The sequence below is a fragment of the Dendrobates tinctorius genome, unplaced genomic scaffold (genome assembly GCF_039654945.1).
Source record: "Dendrobates tinctorius isolate UK_male_01 unplaced genomic scaffold, ASM3965494v1 ptg000054l, whole genome shotgun sequence".
Taxonomy (NCBI): Eukaryota; Metazoa; Chordata; class Amphibia; order Anura; family Dendrobatidae; genus Dendrobates; species Dendrobates tinctorius.
In genome coordinates, this window is record NW_027361722.1 from 12514120 (window position 1) to 12536417 (window position 22298).

The 22298-nt window shown below is 42.7% G+C and overlaps 1 long non-coding RNA gene across 1 annotated transcript; it reads left to right on the plus strand.

Annotated features, from left to right (window-relative positions):
- The first annotated feature begins 15439 nt into the window (after positions 1-15439).
- LOC141091483 (uncharacterized) lies at positions 15440-20625 on the plus strand. Its single transcript, XR_012232524.1, has 2 exons — positions 15440-16763; positions 17994-20625. It is a non-coding gene; the product is annotated as an uncharacterized lncRNA (long non-coding RNA).
- The last annotated feature ends 1673 nt before the right edge of the window (positions 20626-22298 follow it).

Consider the following 22298-nt stretch of genomic DNA (forward strand, 5'->3'; position numbering starts at 1 on the left):
GGAACGCTCTCCAGCTCCTTCCTCCAAGGATGGTTGAAATGAACACTATCACCAACACTGATTGCAACACCTGTGACTCTTTTATAGCAGAGCCAGAGAAATCACACCTGCATTATAATCATGTGCACTTAACTAAAGAAACCAGAGTGCAGTGACGCTCACCACCACCGGGGGGCAAACTTAGAACAAACGACACCACAGTGCAATAATCCTAATGGCCACCGGGGGCAAAACCATCTCTAAGCACAGCTTGAGAAAAAAAGGTTACTAGTGCATTATATTTGTCATGATCCAGCATGGATCATGACAATAGTGCCATTATCATTATTTGCACGACCAGCTTTTAGAGCTCTTAATGGAGAAATGGCCCACAAACTTAGTGTTTCTCTGGAAAGAGAAAGTATTAGAAAATTAGTGACTGAAGAAGCCCTTAAACAAAAGGAAGATCTTAAAAAGTTTCTCGAGATGCTTTGTGTTTCTTCAAATGGATGCCTGCACACATCAGAGTGAACTATTTTGCTATCAATGTTTGATATGATTGTGACAGCAAATAAATTGTTACTAAGAAGCTGGCAGTAAAAGATACTAAAGCTCATCACAGCAGCCAGTTTCTCCAGACCTTAGTGGAAAAAGTTCTGCAAGATTATGAACTCACAAAAGAACAGGTGTTTGCTATTGCTATCTAAATACAATTAAACTGATGAATGAGAATAATGAAGGTGCACAGCAGCTAGAAGAACATTTCCCATTCAGTATGTTGGAGATGGAACTCCACAGTCCTGTTCCCATAACAGAGGAACAATCTGATATTACTACAGAAGAACAGCAAAAAGATTCTTTACAATTAGATGATCTTGTTGAAGCTGCTTCACACCTCTTTCCCATTCATCACATGCCCTGGGTTGTGCAGCTGGCAATAAGAGATAATCTGCAAGAGGGACATGCTGGAACTCGGGATGTGCAGGAAAAGGGGCAATTGTGGATCAAGCTACTCGGTACGGCAGCACCTATTTAATGATTGAAGTGATTGAGCTGAAACCCTTCCTTGTAGATTTGGACAACCCTCAGGTAACACTACAAGAAGGTCAATGGTCACTTGTGGTTGAATTGAAGGAATTTCTTCATCACCCATTTACAGTGACTAAAAAGTTACAAGCTGAGGATTTAACTCTTGGAAGAACTTGTTGTTTTGCCTGTCCCAAAGAGGAGGTTTAATCGCAGATGGCATTGCTGCTTCAATGAAACGGAGAGAGACACTGCTATTGGAAAATAAAATTTTTCTGGCAGCTGTTTATGTGGACCCGAGTCACCGTATATTTCTGGATGATCAACAGCTTACTAAAGGAAAAGAAGCTCTGACAAAGGTAGCAGTTAGGATGAGTGGTCTACAAGACAGCCAAGAGTAAGAGGACTCGGGTCCTGCCAGTGCTGCTGCCGTTTCTTCATCAGGTGAAGAGATTGATTTTAAAAAGTATTTGGATGACATGGAGCAGGCAAAGCGTTGCCGCAGGGAAAAAGATTCCACTCCCATAGAAAACAGATTGACCATGTTTCAGCAACATTTTTCACTTGCTCTCAAAGAAGTAGAAGAGTTCAATCGTTGACCAAAACTGACTGTGGACAAAGCAATTCCTCTGCACCCTGACATTTAGAGATGTTCCCATGTGGTTACTGCTTTACCACCAACCCAAGTTAGTGTAGAGAGGTTGTTCTCTGGCCTTAAAATTATTAGGTCAGGTTTTAGGTCATCTATGAAGGAGGATCTGATGGAGGCAATTCTATTTCTCAGAACAAATTCATAGACTGCACAAATGTTACTCAGTACGATTTTGTTGAAAACTCTGCTTCTTCCTGGCAATCTCTGCCTCGTCCTGGCAATCTCTGCCTCGTCTTGGCAATCTCTGCCTCGTCCCGGCAATCTCTGCCTCGTCCCGGCAATCTCTGCCTCTTCCCGGCAATCTCTGCCTCGTCCTGCAATCTCTGCCTCTTCCTGGTAATCTCAGCCTCTTCCTGGTAATCTCAGCCTCTGCCTGGTCCCGGCAATCTCTGCCTCGTCCCGGCAATCTCTGCCTTGTCTTGGTAATCTCTGCTTCTTCCTGGCAATCTCTGCCTGGTCGCGGCAATCTCTGCCTCGTCCTGGCAATCTCTGCCTCGTCCTGGCAATCTCTGCCTCTTCCTGGCAATCTCTTTCTTGTTTCACTTCAACTTGCCCTGGGCATGCCTGCCCGGCCTCTCCCCACTAACCAGTAAGTCCCATCACTATATCCCACTGTCCTGTACTACACCCATCTGTGACTCCTTCCGGCCTTATGCTATGTTGATCCTAGCACTCTCACTCCCTATCTCTATGGTGCCCCACTAATCTATGCTACTGCTACCTTCTATCCTATCCCTGACCCTATACACAACACATGCCAAGTGCATTCGCATTGCAGAAACATTACATGAATACATTAACAGTCACAAACACTCTGGAACCGCACACATTTATTGTGAATACCGTCCAAAGAGAGGGAGGCATATGACGGCCTCTGTCACCTCCTTACATACAGTAACCTTGACTAACTTCAAGTATAACCCGTCTCTGACAACATAGACTCGGTGACGGCTCACAGGATATGGGCGCTGGAGTTTGCTTCTCTGCTGGATGAGTCTTTGTCTCTCTGCTCCTTCACTAATGCCTGCCCCGTGGTAGAATACAGAGGTGGGCTTCCAGTTCAGGGCAAACCAATGGACAATAGCAGGTACAATGCATGCTGGGAAGTAAGGGGAGAGGAAGTTCCAGCACCTATAGTGCTGCCAGAATGCTGAGAGAAGTCACCTATTGAAAAAGAGTGGAGGGCAAATAAGATCTGGTAAGAATGGAGAAAGCTCCTGGACATATCGCACTGGTATGGCTGTGGGCAGGGAGGCCGTGCTTCATGCTGTAGGACAGAGGAGAAGTCACAATCATGATTAATTAACTGTTTGAAGGCTCCAGAATTAGCATTTAAATGAAGCTGACGATGACGCCAGTCTGGGAAATATCTGTGAAGTGGTCACTGAAGCAGCAATTTAGTACTTGAGTGTATGAGCGGAAGGAAAATATATTAAGATGGGAGTTTTCTTTCTTGTGCTGGCAAGGAATAACACTCAGCACAAAATGACTTTGGATCCCTTGAATGTGAGATAAGACACTGACCGGAATACAAGGGCCTGCACTAAGGGGGTGTCAATCCTGCGGCCGCTCTCATGCCATCATCCCCTGCACCATTAAGAAATCAACACATTAATTATCTCTCAGTATGTAATTAGAGTCAAGGTAATTCCAGATGTAGCAGAGCTGATTGTGCTGCCACACCATTCCCGGATCTGGGCTTATGTATGCACACACAGGAATCAGCAGACTGCAAGCAACTGGAAGTATAAAAAAAAAAAAAAGCCAAGAATTATTTCAGCAACAGACAGCAAGCAGAGATCTGGAGATCCATGACCTCAGGAAACACAAGAGGATGGCAGAGATGCAGAACTACCTACTACAACACCCAGCGGGCACAGACATGCTAGGGATTATTCTCTTGAAACAACTGGAAAATTGCAGGTTCTCCTTTAAACATTCTTCACCACCAAAAGAAACAAAGTAACGTAACCCAAACTTCCCAAGTCTCTAACACAGAACAAGATGACAGGTGGAAGTCTACAGAAGCCAACAATGGACACAATGAAGCAAGAGCGACCGTCACCGAATCCCCCACTACCGGGAATCTCTAACCACATAAAAATGTAACCTGGATTCTCACCATGATGTAATTACAGCGGTGACAGCAACCCTGTGTACTAAGAGAAAAAGTGAGGAATCCCAAAAACGTCAATCCAGGTGTGAATAGAGACCAAACGTCACCTTATCTTCCAAAGCAGCATTATAGTAGTTATATTCTTGTACATAGGGGCATTATTATAGTAGTTATATTCTTGTACATAGGGGCAGTATTATAGTAGTTATATTCTTGTACATAGGGGCAGTATTATAGTAGCTATGTTCTTGTACATAGGGAGCAGTATTATAGTAGTTATATTCTTGTACATAGGGGCAGTATTATTATAGTTATATTCTTGTACATAGGGGCAGTATTATAGAAGTTATATTCTTGTACATAGGGGCAGTATTATAGTAGTTATATTCTTGTACATAGGGGCAGTATTATAGTAGTTATATTCTTGTACATAGGGGCAGTATTATAGTAGTTATATTCTTGTACATAGGAGCAGTATTATAGTAGTTATATTCTTGTACATAGGGGCAGTATTATAGTAGTTATATTCTTGTACATAGGGACAGTATTATAGTAGTTATATTCTTGTACATAGGGGGCAGTATTATAGTAGTTATATTCTTGTACATAGGGGGCAGTATTATAGTAGTTATATTCTTGTACATAGGGGGCAGTATTATAGTAGTTATATTCTTGTACATAGGGGGCAGTATTATAGTAGTTATATTCTTGTACATAGGGGGCAGTATTATAGTAGTTATATTCTTGTACAAAGGGGGCAGTATTATAGTAGTTATATTCTTGTACATAGGGGGCAGTATTATAGTAGTTATATTCTTGTACATAGGGAGCAGTATTATAGTAGTTATATTCTTGTACATAGGGGCAGTATTATAGTAGTTATATTCTTGTACATAGGGGCAGTATTATAGTAGTTATATTCTTGTACATAGGGGCAGTATTATAGTAGTTATATTCTTGTACATAGGAGCAGTATTATAGTAGTTATATTCTTGTACATAGGGGCAGTATTATAGTGCTTATATTCTTGTACATAGGGGGCAGTATTATAGTAGTTATATTCTTGTACATAGGGGGCAGTATTATAGTAGTTATATTATTGTACATAAGGGGCAGTATTATAGTAGCTATATTCTTGTACATAGGGACAGTATTATAGTAGTTATATTCTTGTACATAGGGGCAGTATTATAGTGCTTATATTCTTGTACATAGGGGGCAGTATTATAGTAGTTATATTCTTGTACATAGGGGCAGTATTATAGTAGTTATATTCTTGTACATAGGAGCAGTATTATAGTAGTTATATTCTTGTACATAGAGGCAGTATTATAGCAGTTATATTCTTGTATATAGGAGTAGTATTATAGTAGTTATATTCCTGTACATAGGGGCAGTATTATAGTAGTTATATTCTTGTATATAGGGAGCAGTATTATAGTAGTTATATTCTTGTACATAGGGGCAGTATTATAGTAGTTATATTCTTGTACATAGGGGGCAGTGTTAGATAAGTAGTTATATTCTTGTACATAGGGGGCAGTGTTATAGTAGTTATATTCTTGTACATAGGGGCAGTATTATAGTAGTTATATTCTTGTACATAGGGGGCAGTATTATAGCAGTTATATTCTTGTATATAGGGAGCAGTATTATAGTAGTTATATTCTTGTACATAGGGGGCAGTATTATAGTAGTTATATTCTTGTACATAGGGGCAGTATTATAGTAGTTATATTCTTGTACATAGGAGCAGTATTATAGTAGTTATATTCTTGTACATAGAGGCAGTATTATAGTAGTTATATTCTTGTATATAGGAGCAGTATTATAGTAGTTATATTCCTGTACATAGGGGCAGTATTATAGTAGTTATATTCTTGTACATAGGGGCAGTATTATAGTAGTTATATTCTTGTACATAGGGGGCAGTGTTATAGTAGTTATATTCTTGTACATAGGGGCAGTATTATAGCAGTTATATTCTTGTACATAGGAGCAGTATTATAGTAGTTATATTCTTGTATATAGGGAGCAGTATTATAGTAGTTATATTCTTGTACATAGGGGCAGTATTATAGTAGTTATATTCTTGTACATAGGGGGCAGTGTTAGATAAGTAGTTATATTCTTGTACATAGGGGGCAGTATTATAGTAGTTATATTCTTGTACATAGGGGCAGTATTATAGTAGTTATATTCTTGTACATAGGGGGCAGTATTATAGCAGTTATATTCTTGTATATAGGGAGCAGTATTATAGTAGTTATATTCTTGTACATAGGGGGCAGTATTATAGTAGTTATATTCTTGTACATAGGGGCAGTATTATAGTAGTTATATTCTTGTACATAGGTGCAGTATTATAGTAGTTATATTCTTGTACATAGAGGCAGTATTATAGTAGTTATATTCTTGTATATAGGAGCAGTATTATAGTAGTTATATTCCTGTACATAGGGGCAGTATTATAGTAGTTATATTCTTGTATATAGGGAGCAGTATTATAGTAGTTATATTCTTGTACATAGGGGCAGTATTATAGTAGTTATATTCTTGTACATAGGGGGCAGTGTTAGATAAGTAGTTATATTCTTGTACATAGGGGGCAGTGTTATAGTAGTTATATTCTTGTACATAGGGGCAGTATTATAGCAGTTATATTCTTGTACATAGGAGCAGTATTATAGTAGTTATATTCTTTTATATAGGGAGCAGTATTATAGTAGTTATATTCTTGTACATAGGGGCAGTATTATAGTAGTTATATTCTTGTACATAGGGGGCAGTGTTAGATAAGTAGTTATATTCTTGTACATAGGGGGCAGTGTTATAGTAGTTATATTCTTGTACATAGGAGCAGTATTATAGTAGTTATATTCTTGTATATAGGAGCAGTATTATAGTAGTTATATTCCTGTACATAGGGGCAGTATTATAGTAGTTATATTCTTGTATATAGGGAGCAGTATTATAGTAGTTATATTCTTGTACATAGGGGACAGTATTATAGTAGTTATATTCTTGTACATAGGGGGCAGTGTTATAGTAGTTATATTCTTGTACATAGGGGGCAGTGTTATAGTAGTTATATTCTTGTATATAGGGGGCAGTATTATAGTCGTTATATTCTTGTACACAGGGGCAGTATTATAGTAGTTATATTCTTGTACATAGGGACAGTATTATAGTAGTTATATTCTTGTACATAGGGACAGTATTATAGTAATATTATTGTATATAGGAGCAGTATTATAGTAGTTATATTCTTTTACATAGGGGCAGTATTATAGTAGTTATATTCTTGTACATAGGGACAGTATTATAGTAGTTATATTCTTGTATATAGGGGCAGTATTATAGTAGTTATATTCTTGTACATAAGAGCAGTATTATAGCAGTTATATTCTTGTACATAGGGGCAGTATTATAGTAGTTATATTCTTGTACATAGGGACAGTATTATAGTAGTTATATTCTTGTATATAGGGGCAGTATTATAGTAGTTATATTCCTGTACATAGGAGCAGTATTATAGTAGTTATATTCTTGTACATAGGGGCAGTATTATAGTAGTTATATTCTTGTACATAAGAGCAGTATTATAGCAGTTATATTCTTGTACATAGGGACAGTATTATAGTAGTTATATTCTTGTACATAGGGACAGTATTATAGTAGTTATATTCTTGTACATAGGGGCAGTATTATAGTAGTTATATTCTTGTACATAAGAGCAGTATTATAATAGTTATATTCTTGTACATAGGAGCCGTATTATAGTAGTTATATTCTTGTACATAGGAGCCGTATTATAGTAGTTATATTCTTGTACCTAGGGAGCAGTATTATAGTAGTTATATTCTTGTACATAGGGAGCAGTATTATAGTAGTTATATTCTTGTACATAGGAGCAGTATTATAGTAGTTAGCGAGGCGCTTGACCAGGGGTTTTCCCGGAGTGGACCCTCTGGACCGTGGCACAGATGGACCCCGGACGAGCAACCTGGTGGAACCGCCCCCTATACAGGGAGCGTTAGGCGCAAGCCCAGGGGTTCGAATACCACGGTAGCCGGAACCAAAAGGGGCGGCTCGGACTGGATTGGAGTGAGATAGGCAGGAGGCTGAAACGCGGGTAAACAGGACCGCAACCGGACTGCAGAAACCAGGCACAGGCAGGCGGAGTGGAGTAGGACTGCCGGAGCAGGTACAGGAAGGCACAGGCTGGCAGGACCGGAGCAGGACTGCTGGAACAGGTACAGGCAGGCACAGGCTGGCAGGACCGGAGCAGGACTGCTGGAACAGGCACGGGAAAGCACATGCAGGCAGGACCAGAGCAGGACTGCTGGAACAGGCACAGGCAGGCAGGACCGGGGCAGGACTGCTGGAACAGATACAGGAAGGCAGAGGCTGGCAGGAACGAAGCAGGACTGCAAGGAACAGGCACGGGAAGGCGCAGGTAGGACGGAGCAGGACTGCTGGAACAGTTACAGGAAGGCAGAGGCTGGCAGGAACGAAGCAGGACTGCAAGGAAGCACAGAGGGATGAGAGCAGGAGCCGTGCACAGACAAGGCACGGGGGCCTAAGGCTGAAGATACAACAACGATCAGGCGCCTCCCCTAAGGGAGGGCGGCCTGATATAGGTGAGGATCTGCCCCCCATTGGTCCGGCGGTGCTACCAGGTCAGGGCACCGCCGGAGTAGATCAGGCGGGGAGAGCCGGCCGCGGCCTATGGTGCATGCGCAGGAGTCGCAGAGACGTCACAGGCCGCGGACCGGTCACATGAGGACGCCGCCGCTGGCGCTGGATGGAGGAAGGCTGTGGTGCAGGCAGGTACGTAGGAGCGCGTACCATGGTGGCCTTGGCATGGCGCGAGGTGGGGGACGTGACAGGGCGCGAGGTGGGGGTCATGACAGGGCACGAGGTGGGGGCCGTGACAGTACCCTCCCCCTTAAGCCACCCTCTACTGCGATTGGCAAAAAATCTTAGAATGCGGGGAGCATTGATGTTCTCCCGAGGCTCCCAGGATCTTTCCTCAGGACCAAAACCCTTCCAGTCAATCAGGAAAAAGGTTCTCCCTCTGACCCTTTTCATTGCGATAATATCTCTTACCTCGAAGGCGTTGTCGGAACCCACTGGTCGAGGAGCAGGACAGTGAGGGATGGAACTGATTGAGTACCACAGGTTTCAGGAGAGAGGCGTGGAAGGTGTTCAGGATGCGGAGCAAAGCAGGCAACCTCAGCTTGTAGGCGACTTCATTGACACGTTCCAGGATCTCAAAAGGACCGATGTAACGAGGACCCTGCTTGCAAGAGGGTAACTTTAACCGGATATACCTGGACGAGAGCCAGACTATATCCCCGACGTGAAACGGCGGAGGATCTAACCTCCTCTTGTCCGCATGATTTTTCATCCACTCACTAGCCCTCTTGAGTGCAGTGGTGGTCTCGGACCAGATCTCAGAAAATTCTTGGGACAAAGAGTTGGCGGCAGGTACATCGGAGGCCGGAGCTACAGGGAGAGGTATGTTGGGATGTCTGTCAAACACCACAAAGAATGGCGACTTGGTAGAGGATTCGCCTGCATGATTATTGTAGGCAAATTCCGCCCAGGGAAGCAGGTCAACCCAGTCATCCTGGTGGGCGTTGGAGAAGTGGCGAAGATATCCCATCAACGTCTGGTTAGTTCGCTCTACTTGTCCATTGGTCTGCGGGTGGTAGGCGGATGAGAAATCTAGGGATGTAGCCAGGAGTTTGCAAAGGGCTCTCCAAAACTTGGAAGTAAACTGGACTCCACGGTCAGATACGATACGTTGCGGTAGCCCGTGAAGCCTAAAAATCTGATGGATGTAGATCTTGGCTAATCGGGGCGCAGAGGGGAGACCGCTCAGAGGAATAAAGTGTGCCATTTTGGAAAAGCGGTCCACCACTACTAGAATCACCGTACAACCGGAAGTGCGGGGCAAATCGGTGATAAAGTCCATGGCAATAATCTCCCAGGGCGACGTAGGAGCCGGCAGAGGGAGCAGCAGACCAAACGGAGACCGACGAGGTATTTTATTCCTAGCGCAGGAGGGACAGGAGGCAACGAAGTCTGCCACATCTTGGCGGAGAGTTGGCCACCAATAGTGCCGAGATATGAGGGCAAGAGTCTTCTGAATTCCAGCATGGCCTGACAATTTGGAGGAATGCCCCCAAAGTAGAACTCTTCTTTTGGCACTGTCAGGCACGAGGGTCTTGCCAGGAGGTGGAGAAAGCAAACTCAGCGGTGCCACGGTGATAATCTTCGTGGGTTCGATGATGTGAGACGGTTCCTCCCCTACCTCACACGGTTGGAAGACTCTGGATAAGGCATCGGCCTTGGTGTTTCTGTGTCCAGGGCAAAAGTGGAGCTCAAAATCGAAGCGAGCGAAGAACAAGGACCACCTGGCCTGCCGAGGGTTGAGTCTCTGGGCGGACTGAAGGTAGGCCAGGTTCTTGTGGTCCGAGTAGATAACAAACGGATGGACAGCTCCTTCCAGAAGATGACACCACTCCTCTGTGATACTTATGTGATATGAATGATGTATGATTGATATTAGAAAAGGTATCCAGATGGTAGGTAGGTGATCACGGGTCTTATTATTCCTTTTCAAAAGTATTCAGTACAACATTACCAGAGACTGGGGATTTGACCGCTGAATGACCTCTTTGAGTACATGATTAGAACATGCATAAGGAATGTGAAAAACAACCATACAGCGCTTGCGTAACACGAGCAGAGCACGAGTTGGAATGCTCACTGCACAGCTGTACAGCTTGTGTAAACATTACTTGTAGAAATTGTAGTGCGCAGGACTAGATTCATATCTAGGAACAGTTTGTATATAACCGAGGGAATTTCCACTGGCGAGTAGGGACGTTCCAGGAGACTTATGGACGCATATCTTCTGTGATGGAGTTTTACGGGATATTTCCTCCTCGCCAATCGAGTCCCCCGATAGAGGAGTGATGCTACAATATCCGGTAATATATTGATGCTTACTTTCTCTATGAATAGATGATGTATTGATCATGTAATGTTAGACTAGTGCTGCTAAAATTCATGTGCAAATTTATATGTTAATTCATTAATATCTCTGATTTTAATAGAATAAAATACTATTGTTTTACTGAGCACAGACTTCTTGTCTCTTGCCTAATTAGTATATTAGTGAGCGCTATGTATGTAAGGACCATAAGTCCATCATATTGACTCGGTAAGACATAAATTGGTGTAGTCGGCAGGATTTTTCTTTCAACAGTTTTGTTATCACAAATATATAGTTGGCATTTTTTTTTTTTTTGCCAATAATAGTGACAATGTTTAGGAAACGCAAAGAAAAACAAGATGATGTTGTAGAGGTGCCTGGCTGGACCACGGCACCCTATGATATACTGGCACATGAATTGAGTAGCTCTGGGCTAGGAGAACTATGGTCGAGTAAGCTCAAAGGTAGTGAACCCACTGATGTTGTTGAAGTACTCAGGGGGGTCCCCGCAAAGGCGGGTGATGTAGTGTCGCTTGGGCGACGAACCTGGATCCTGCTCAGTGCATATCGCACGATGCATGAGAGGAATCAACAGATGCAGAGAAAATGTTCTCAGTTGGAACAAAAAGTGAAGAGTTAGGTGGGCAGAAAGTGGTGCTGGATTGTAATACCCGTCTGCTTAAAGATAAGTTGGAACACTATCAGAATGTAGCAGAAAAAGCTGCTATAAAGGTTGCTCAAATATCGTAAGCAGAAAGGAAAAATCAACAAAGAAAAAGTTTATAAAAGCATAGCCACTGCATCTGTAAATTGGGACCCGGATAAATGGGATGGGGATGTGTGGGATACCTCTTCTTCAGATGACTGGGAGAACCCACCAGCCCCTGTTATTTATCCCCCAAAGGGTTCATCAAAAGTAAAAGCTAATCCAATTCAAAGGCGTATGGAACGCACGGAAAATGAAATAATCCGGGAACAAGCCCGTGATGCAGCTGGCCAGCTTCAATTTGAGGCTGACGGACAACCCCTTATGGTAGACCGAAGTGTCCCCCATACCTGAACCAGAGTCTCCACCGAAGATTATACTCAAAATGAGGTAGACAGCATTCTAACTCAGTTTAAACAAAGGTCAGGAGAGTCAGAAATTGCATGGTTAGTTAGGATGCATGATTTTGGAGGAACAGGGATAAAACTAGATTTTCAGGACATCACTAAATTTGTTACTTTTTCCCGGGATCCTGTGATGCAGAGATATTTCAAAAACTATTTCAAGGAGAATCAAGAACAATTGCAAAATATTGTAATTATTGTAGCCAGAGCTATAATGGATAAATATGCTACGGAGGCTGACATACCAGTCAATGATAAACCATGGTATACTCTCCATGATGCGATTGAAAGATTGAAAGAAGAAGCTATGCGGAGTGCATTTTCAGTGTTAGCTGTAGAAGAAGAATATACAGAGTATCCAATGACGGCAAGCATGAGGAGTCGATTGGTAAAGACTGCTCCTCCTGCATATAAAGCTGTGATATTGGCTTAACAGTGGCAATGACAGGAGAACCAGTGAGCAGAGTGATTACTCGAATGAGGGAGTTGCAGGATATGGGTGACTGGAAAGCTGCAGCCCAGGCATCCTCTCCTCAAAATCCCTCCCAAACACACCCAGGTAATAGTAAACCCTATAATTCAGAATGGAAGAAAGAAGGGAACCCCTCTAATCCGGATCGGGTATCCCGGAGGGAAATGTTCCAGGCATTATTGAAAGCTGGAATGAGTAAAGAATCTAGAGATGGAAAACAGACAGGTGAATTGTGGAGACTATATAAGCAGAAAGTGTTGTCTGCTAAAAAGGTGGATGCTAAAAAGGAAGTTGGTCAAGAGAAGGAGAAAGCTGTTAAAATTCCAACAGCACCTGAGAAAGTGTCATGGGAAGACTTTAAAACAGTCTATCCTTGGGAGGAACTGGCTGCAGCAGTAGCTACTCGGGTAAGTGATGGCTGGGGCAGGAATGCCTATGAGGCAGCCACGGGAAAAAATTCTGATGAAGAGATATCATAGGTAGCCAGCCAAGCCCCCGTATGGATAAAAAGTGATCAACGTCCATATGTAAATTTAAGTATCCATTGAAAAGGGGGCAATGTACAAAGAGTTCCCGCATTAATTGATACTGGGGCGGAGGCTACCTTAATTTATGGAAATCCAAACCAATTCAAAGGTCCGAAAATTAAAATTGCAGGATTAGGAGGACAAGTGATCACTGGGGTCCAAACACAAGTTGCCCTGAAAATAGGTGATTTACCAATAAGGAATTATCGAGTTTTAGTAGTACCTATACCAGAATATATTTTGGGAATAGATGTTTTGAAAGGGATGACGCTAAATTTGGCTGAGGGAAAATTTTCCTTCGGAGTCAGAACAGGTGAAATCCAAATGAGACCTGTGGTAGCTGGAAAAGTGAAAATGCCACCTATACATGTTCCCCCGGCGACAAAAATGGTAGCTATGAAACAATACCGAATTCCGGGAGGACATAAGGAAATTACTGAAACAATCAAAAATTTGGTTGACGCTGGAGTAATGCGTACAACCACCACTGCTTGGAACAATCCTGTCTGGCCAGTGAAAAAGAGTGATGGCTCCTGGCGTATGACTGTGGATTATAGAGAATTGAACAAATATATTCCCCCACTAATAGCTGCAGCACCGGACACTATTACTATAGTAGAAGACGTGCAAAGTCATAGCGGTACCTGGTATGCAGTGATTGATTTGGCTAATGCGTTCTTTACAATTCCCATAGAGGAAAAAGCTCAAGATCAATTCGCATTTACCTGGTTGGGATGACAATACACTTTTACCAGGTTGCCACAAGGATGGCTACACAGTCCTACTATTTGTCACCGGACGGTGGCAGAACACCTGGATGAGTTTCCTTTGCCCTCTGAAATGCAATTTTCACATTATATCGATGATATAATGATACAGGGTAATGATGAACAGTCAGTGAAGGAACAGTTGGATAAATTGATATCTCATATGCGAAACAAGGGATGGGAGATTAATGATGCCAAGGTCCAAGGACCGTCTCAAGTTGTAAAATTTTTAGGAATTCAGTGGAACAAAGGACATAGGGAAATCTTGCCAAAAGCTAAACAGAAAATCATCAATTTCCCTACTCCTAAATCTAAGCATGAAACTCAATCATACAGTGGGGAAAAAAAGTATTTAGTCAGTCAGCAATAGTGCAAGTTCCACCACTTAAAAAGATGAGAGGCGTCTGTAATTTACATCATAGGTAGACCTCAACTATGGGAGACAAACTGAGAAAAAAAAATCCAGAAAATCACATTGTCTGTTTTTTTTTCATTTGATTTGCATATTATGGTGGAAAATAAGTATTTGGTCAGAAACAAGCAATCAAGATTTCTGGCTCTCACAGACCTGTAACTTCTTCTTTAAGAGTCTCCTCTTTCCTCCACTCATTACCTGTAGTAATGGCACCTGTTTAAACTTGTTATCAGTATAAAAAGACACCTGTGCACACCCTCAAACAGTCTGACTCCAAACTCCACTATGGTGAAGACCAAAGAGCTGTCAAAGGACACCAGAAACAAAATTGTAGCCCTGCACCAGGCTGGGAAGACTGAATCTGCAATAGCCAACCAGCTTGGAGTGAAGAAATCAACTGTGGGAGCAATAATTAGAAAATGGAAGACATACAAGACCACTGATAATCTCCCTCGATCTGGTGCTCCACGCAAAATCCCACCCCGTGGGGTCAGAATGATCACAAGAACGGTGAGCAAAAATCCCAGAACCACGCGGGGGGACCTAGTGAATGAACTGCAGAGAGCTGGGACCAATGTAACAAGGCCTACCATAAGTAACACACTACGCCACCATGGACTCAGATCCTGCAGTGCCAGACGTGTCCCACTGCTTAAGCCTGTACATGTCCGGGCCCGTCTGAAGTTTGCTAGAGAGCATTTGGATGATCCAGAGGCGTTTTGGGAGAATGTCCTATGGTCTGATGAAACCAAACTGGAACTGTTTGGTAGAAACACAACTTGTCGTGTTTGGAGGAAAAAGAATACTGAGTTGCATCCATCAAACACCATACCTACTGTAAAGCATGGTGGTGGAAACATCATGCTTTGGGGCTGTTTCTCTGCAAAGGGGCCAGGACGACTGATCCGGGTACATGAAAGAATGAATGGGGCCATGTATCGTGAGATTTTGAGTGCAAACCTCCTTCCATCAGCAAGGGCATTGAAGATGAAACGTGGCTGGGTCTTTCAACATGACAATGATCCAAAGCACACCGCCATGGCAACGAAGGAGTGGCTTCGTAAGAAGCATTTCAAGGTCCTGGAGTGGCCTAGCCAGTCTCCAGATCTCAACCCTATAGAAAACCTTTGGAGGGAGTTGAAAGTCCGTGTTGCCAAGCGAAAAGCCAAAAACATCACTGCTCTAGAGGAGATCTGCATGGAGGAATGGGCCAACATACCAACAACAGTGTGTGGCAACCTTGTGAAGACTTACAGAAAACGTTTGACCTCTGTCATTGCCAACAAAGGATATATCACAAAGTATTGAGATGAAATTTTGTTTCTGACCAAATACTTATTTTCCACCATAATATGCAAATAAAATGAAAAAAAAACAGACAATGTGATTTTCTGGATTTTTATTTCTCAGTTTGTCTCCCATAGTTGAGGTCTACCTATGATGTAAATTACAGACGCCTCTCATCTTTTTAAGTGGTGGAACTTGCACTATTGCTGACTGACTAAATACTTTTTTTCCCCACTGTATATTGGATTGTTTGGATTTTGGAGACAACATATACCTCATTTGGGACAGATGCTAGCTCCATTGTATAAAGTGACTAGAAAGAAATATGAGTTTCATTGGGGAGAGGAACAACAAACTGCATTTGAAATGGTAAAAGAAGCCATACGACAGGCTGTAGATTTGTGGCCAATGATGACGGGGAGTGTGGAATTACATGTATCAGTGCAGAATCTGTATGCCAATTGGTCACTTTGGCAGAAACAAGGGGGAAAAAGAGTCCCCTTAGGGTTTTGGAATCGAAAACTCCCCGATGCTTGAGAAAAATATGCTCCATTTGAACAATTGTTGGCCTGTTATTGTTCGTTAGTGGAAACTGAACAATTGACTTTAGGACATGAGGTTCTTTTAAGACCAGCAATACCCATCATGCAATGGGTATTATCTAACCCTAAAACAAATAGGGTAGGACACGCACAAGAACAAAGTATCATAAAATGGAAATGGTATATTTCTGAAAGAGCAAAGAAAGGTGAAGGCGGGATCGCCTCCCTTCATGAGAAAATAGCTGAGATGGGGAGGGAGTGAAGTCCCCTTTACAATCTACTATGTTAGAGGAATCTCCTGTCAAATGGGGAAAATCGTATGAAGATCTAACTGAGCAGCAACATGCTAGGTTTACAGACGGATCAGCCCGATATGTCAATGGAAAACGACATTGGAAAAGTCTGACTTATAACCCCAGATTGGAAAAACATCTGGTCATGGAAGGTCATGGTAAAAGGAGTCAATATGCAGAATTGTATGCTATCTTTCTGGCATTAAGTTTTGAGCAAGGACGGGAATGCCATCTCTTCACAGACTCATAGTCTGTAGCTAATGGACTTGCAACTTGGATGATGGGATGGAAAAAGCATAATGGGGTCATCCATGGTAAGGAAGTGTGGGGGGAAGGAGGTGTGGGAGTTTATAGAAGAAATGGTACAAACCACACCTACTACTGTTTTTCATGTTGATGCACATATGCCTGCTGACTCACTTGACCGTTTGTTTAATTCTGAAGCAGATAAAGCCGCCGCCATTAGGCAAACTTCGGAAGTTGATCAAGATGAAGAAAAATGGCTGCACGGTACAGCTGTTTCGGCGCACAACAAAAGTGGACACCTGGGAGAAAAGGCCACTTACAGGTGGGCCCAAGAAAGAGGTGTCCCCTTAACCATGGACATAATTAAGCAAGTCATTATACAATGTCCAATATGCCAACATTCACAGAAACGAGAAGTACCACACACGGTTATGGGACACATAGCAAGGGGTCAATTACCTGCACAGATTTGGCAGATGGATTTTATTGGTCCACTCAGTGAAAGCAGGGGATGCAAATACATTATTGTACAGCTGTAGATACATATTCAGGACTACTGATTGGTTTCCCCTGCAAAGCAGCTACACAATGGAGTACACTTAGGACTTTAGAGATTATTACCCAATATTATGGTGTTCCATTACAAATACAAACTGACAATGGGTCACACTTCACTGGCCAACAAGTAAAAGACTATGCTAATGAGCATAATATTCAATGGGTATATCACATGCCATACTATCCACAAGCTGCAGGGTTAGTGGAGAGAATGAATCGGATCTTGAAATCCACATTAAACAAAGTGCACGGTGTGGAAGGAGAATATGGCCAGTGGAGAGACAATTTAAGTGAGGCATTACAAATCATTAACAACAGGCCTATTACTGATTCCATGACACCACTAATGAGGATGCTGACACCAAACCTTACAGTACATGAGGCACATGTTGTACATACAATTACCTGGTGGAAGACAACTCAAGACGCCAAAATCCCTGAGAGGGCAACTCCTTTGTCTGCGGGATTAGATCTCAGTGCAATAGAAGCGATTGTTGTACCTCCAGGTAAGACTGTTCCAATCTCAACGGGATTAGGGTGTCAGATACCCAAGGGACATTATGGTCAGTTGACCACTCGCTCTAGTTTTGCTCTAAAAGGGGCAGTAGTGGTAGGAGGAGTCATTGATGCTGACTATCAAGGGGAAATTAAAGTCCTCATAATAAATTTGGGAATAGAGCCATTGGTTATTGCTAAAGGACAGAAAATGGCTCAAATGTTGGTGATTCCAATTGATCTTGCTCAATCAATTGAAGGACAAGCTCCTCTAGAACTGTCTATGAGGGGGGATAAAGGATTTGGGTCATCTGATGTGACCAATGTTGGAGCAAAAATTTGGGTACAAAATAGGCAAGGACTGCCATCTGCGGCGGAGGTTATTGCCATTGGGAAAGACCGTACCCTATTGATCATGAGACCAGGGCAGGAAAAGTGGGAATACATCCCACAAGAAAAATGTTACTTGCGAGAATAACTCTCTTTATTTAAATTTTAGATGCTTGTACAGTGGTGCCTTGGAATCCTTGGAGGGCTGTGTTGGGTCGTTGATACATGGACCCCCGGAGTTAAGTTGACTACGGAACAGATGCCTCTCTTGCCAAGGCCTGGAGATTGGAATGTTTATAATGTATCAAATAATGGAACATTGGTATTCAACGTGAACTTGACGCTAATAAACACTACAGCATCGTGGATGTATGGGCCGCTATATGAAGAACCCCCGCCCTATGACTATCCAGGACGACGACCATGGCCTTTTACAGTGCTAACGAATGGCACTGGAACTGTACAGGTTGCAGCAGAAGAAAATATTGCTTGCTGGGAGGAAGACATAGACAAACTGTTAATGAAACCTCCAAATGTTGGAATAAATTGGACAGTATTTGCTAATTATTCTGATAAAGGTTTAAATGCTACGAATTTTAGTTTTCAGCTAAATGGAACTTAACTAATAGTATGTGCCAATATGACAAATAGGGTAATAGCTATTAACCCTAAGCCAAATAGGACGGATGGTGGTGTATGGGGAGGAGTATCTAGCTTAAGACGGTACTTAAGAATAATTCAAACAAATGCTTCAAAGATTGATCCGGGACATATGAAAAGAATCCCAACATCCTGTATAAAAACTGGTACCCAATCTCGGAAAACCGTTGTTTCAGTTGTAGTTACCTTTCCTCCCACACACCCATGCCCCATTCGAAAGAAGCGAGCATGGTATGATACATTAATGGGAGCATATGGTACAGTAACTGGAACTTTAAATGGTTTTGATATAGAGGCTCTGGCCAATCGAATGAGTAATGCAGGGAAGGATATACAGAATGCTGTGACTTTACAAGGAAAATGGATGCCTACTATATGGCAGCCATGGACTCAAGCCACCGGAGTAGATCAGTTTTTATTAGCTATGCAGAATGCTTCAAATAATTTTAACTTTGAAGCAGGGTCTAATATAAGTAAAGCTTTGAATTGGACCACTTGTACATTGCAGACCATATATCAAATGCAGCAGAAAACTACAATGTAAACTCAATTAATGACAGGGAATGAAAAAGTTTGGAGGACCGTATTTAATAATACAATTTCAAAAACTTCATGGTTAAAAATTGAAGTCCCTAAAATGATTTGCAGTGATACAAGTTGTCAAGGTATATTATATATATATATATATATATACAATGTAACAAATCAACAAATAATGTGTAGGTATGTTGTATTACCATTATTATTGGGGCCCCCAGGGTCACAATGGTTTTGGATGCCTACCATGTATGGTATGTATATTGATGTTAACAATAGAACACATGATTTAAGTTTATGTGAGGATACTGGACGGAAAGATTTGCAGATTACATTCTACAGTATATGAACCTTGTCTATTGCAAAATACCGTTAATATCTGTGAATTTACTGTTTTACCTATAACATTCAAATTGTTAGTAGAAATAGCTTCACAAGAAGTTTGTGTGGTAACAGATGCCCCTATAATACCAGATATGCAAACTCCCTTTGTGGGATGTTTGAAGGATGTATCCACAATACGATGGGAAAATCAGACATTCTTACTAACGCCTGATCAAGTTATACAAGAAACGGTTCAGTGGAACCCTAAACTTTTAGAAGTAAACAATTGGGAATTAAATATGACTAAATTAAGAGATGTTATTACGCATTCAGAAGAGGGTATGAAGATGCTTTCTGTTTTAAATAAAACAATACAACAGCATATAATTAGAACTACCATAGTTGTAGGAAAAATTGTAAAAATGGGGTCTATAATAGCCGATGCTACTTCTCATCATTGGTATGATATATTCATGGGTCATTCTCCCTCAGCTCAAAAGATGCTAAATTGGATCATTCACCCTGTGTTGGTACTTGCCATAATAGTAATACTCCTTTCAATGTGGAATTGCTATATGGCATACAAAATATTCTGTAGGAAACCAAAAGTACTGATGGTGACCTATGGAAGTGAAAATAATTCCCGTGCTCAAGGACTGATTGTGATACTTATTTGATATGAATGATGTATGATTGATATTAGAAAAGGTATCCAGATGGTAGGTAGGTGATCACGGGTCTTATTATTCCTTTTCAAAAGTATTCAGTACAACATTACCAGAGACTGGGGATTTGACCGCTGAATGACCTCTTTGAGTACATGATTAGAACATGCATAAGGAATGTGAAAAACAACCATACAGCGCTTGCGTAACACGAGCAGAGCACGAGTTGGAATGTTCACTGCGCAGCTGTACAGCTTGTGTAAACATTACTTGTAGAAGTTGTAGTGCGCAGGACTAGATTCATATCTAGGAACAGTTTGTATATAGCCGAGGGAATTTCCACTGGCACGTAGGGACGTTACAGGAGACTTATGGATGCATATCTTCTGTGATGGAGTTTTACGGGATATTTCCTCCTCGCCAATCGAGTCACCCGATAGAGGAGTGATGCTACAATATCCGGTAATATATTGATGCTTACTTTCTCTATGAATAGATGATGTATTGATCATGTAATGTTACACTAGTGCTGCTAAAATTCATGTGCAAATTTATATGTTAATTCATTAATATCTCTGATTTTAACAGAATAAAATACTATTGTTTTACTGAGAACAGACTTCTTGTCTCTTGCCTAATTAGTATATTAGTGAGCGCTACGTATGTAAGGACCACAAGTCCATCATATTGACTCGGTAAGACATCCTCCAATGCCAACTTGATGGCCAAGAGTTCACGGTCGCCAATCGAGTAGTTGCACTCGGATGAGGAGAAGGCTTTGGAGAAGAATCCACAAGGGCGCAGGCGACCAGAGGCGGTTTTCTGAGATAACACAGCCCCGGCACCAGTCGAGGATGCGTCCACCTCCAGCACGAAGGGTTTGCTGCTCTCAGGATGGGACAAGACAGGGGCCGTGGAAAATGCCCGTTTCAGTGACTGGAAGGCCTCTTCAGCCTCTGGTGTCCAGGAGTTTGAACTCGTCCCCTTCTGGGTAAGGGCGGAGATCGGCTTGGTAAGCGACGAGAAGTGCGAAATAAACTGCCTGTAGTAGTTAGCGAATCCGAGAAAAAGTTGGATAGCTCTTATACCGACGAGGCGGGGCCATTTAAGAATGGCGAACAGTTTCTCGGGATCCATCTGCAGCCCGGCGTCGGAAATGATGTAGCCCAGAAATGGTAGCGAGATTTGTTCGAACAGACATTTCTCCATCTTGGCGTACAAACGATTCTCCCGAAGACGCTGAAGCACCAAGCGGACAGTCCTCCTATGAGACAGAAGATCTGGGGAGAAGACAAGAATGTCATCCAAGTACACTACCACACAGGAGTACAGGAGGTCCCGGAAGATCTCGTTGACGAATTCCTGAAACACAGCCGGGGCATTGCACAGACCAAAAGGCATAACCAGGTACTCATAGTGACCGTCACAAGTGTTAAAAGCGGGCTTCCATTCATCGCCGGCACGAATACGGATAAGATTGTATGCTCCTCTGAGATCCAACTTGGAGAAGATCGGCTCCCCTCTGAGGCGATCAAACAACTCAGGGATGAGTGGAAGAGGGTACCGGTTCTTGATAATGATGTTGTTCAAGCCCCTATAGTCAATGCAAGGGTGCAGCGAGCCGTCTTTTTTCTTAACGAAGAAGAAACCGGCTCCTGCGGGGGAGGAGGACTTCCGTATGAATCCCTTGGCAAGGTTCTCCTTGACATACTCGGACATGGCTGCGGTTTCTGCAGGAGACAATGGATAAATCCTACCCCTAGGAGGCGTGGAACTAGGGACTAACTCGATTGGACAGTCGAAAGGCCGGTGCGGGGGAAGGATCTCTGCCTCCTTCTTGTCAAAGACATCGGCATAGGACCAATAGGCCGAGGGAAGCCCCGAGAGCTCCAGAGGTGGACGTGCGGTAGCAGCCGGATGAATAGCGTTCAGACACCGGCCTTGGCACGAGTGTCCCCAGTGCAATACCTCCCTGGAAGACCAGTCGAGGGCTGGCTGATGAGTCCGGAGCCATGGGAGGCCAAGAAAGATGGCGTGAGACAGCGTGGGTAGCACGTAGAAAGCCACTCTCTCCCGGTGGAGAGCACCAACTTGCAGCACAACCTCCTTGGTGACCATGGTGATGGGTTCCAGTAAGGGTTTGCCGTCAACGGAAGCAATAAATCAGGGGTTCTTCAGGGTAACCACGGGAATCCGGTATTTGTCAACCTCTTCACGCCGGATGAAGTTACCTGCCAAGCCCGAATCCACATAGGCCACCTCGGACCCATGCCTCTCCCCTGAAAGCA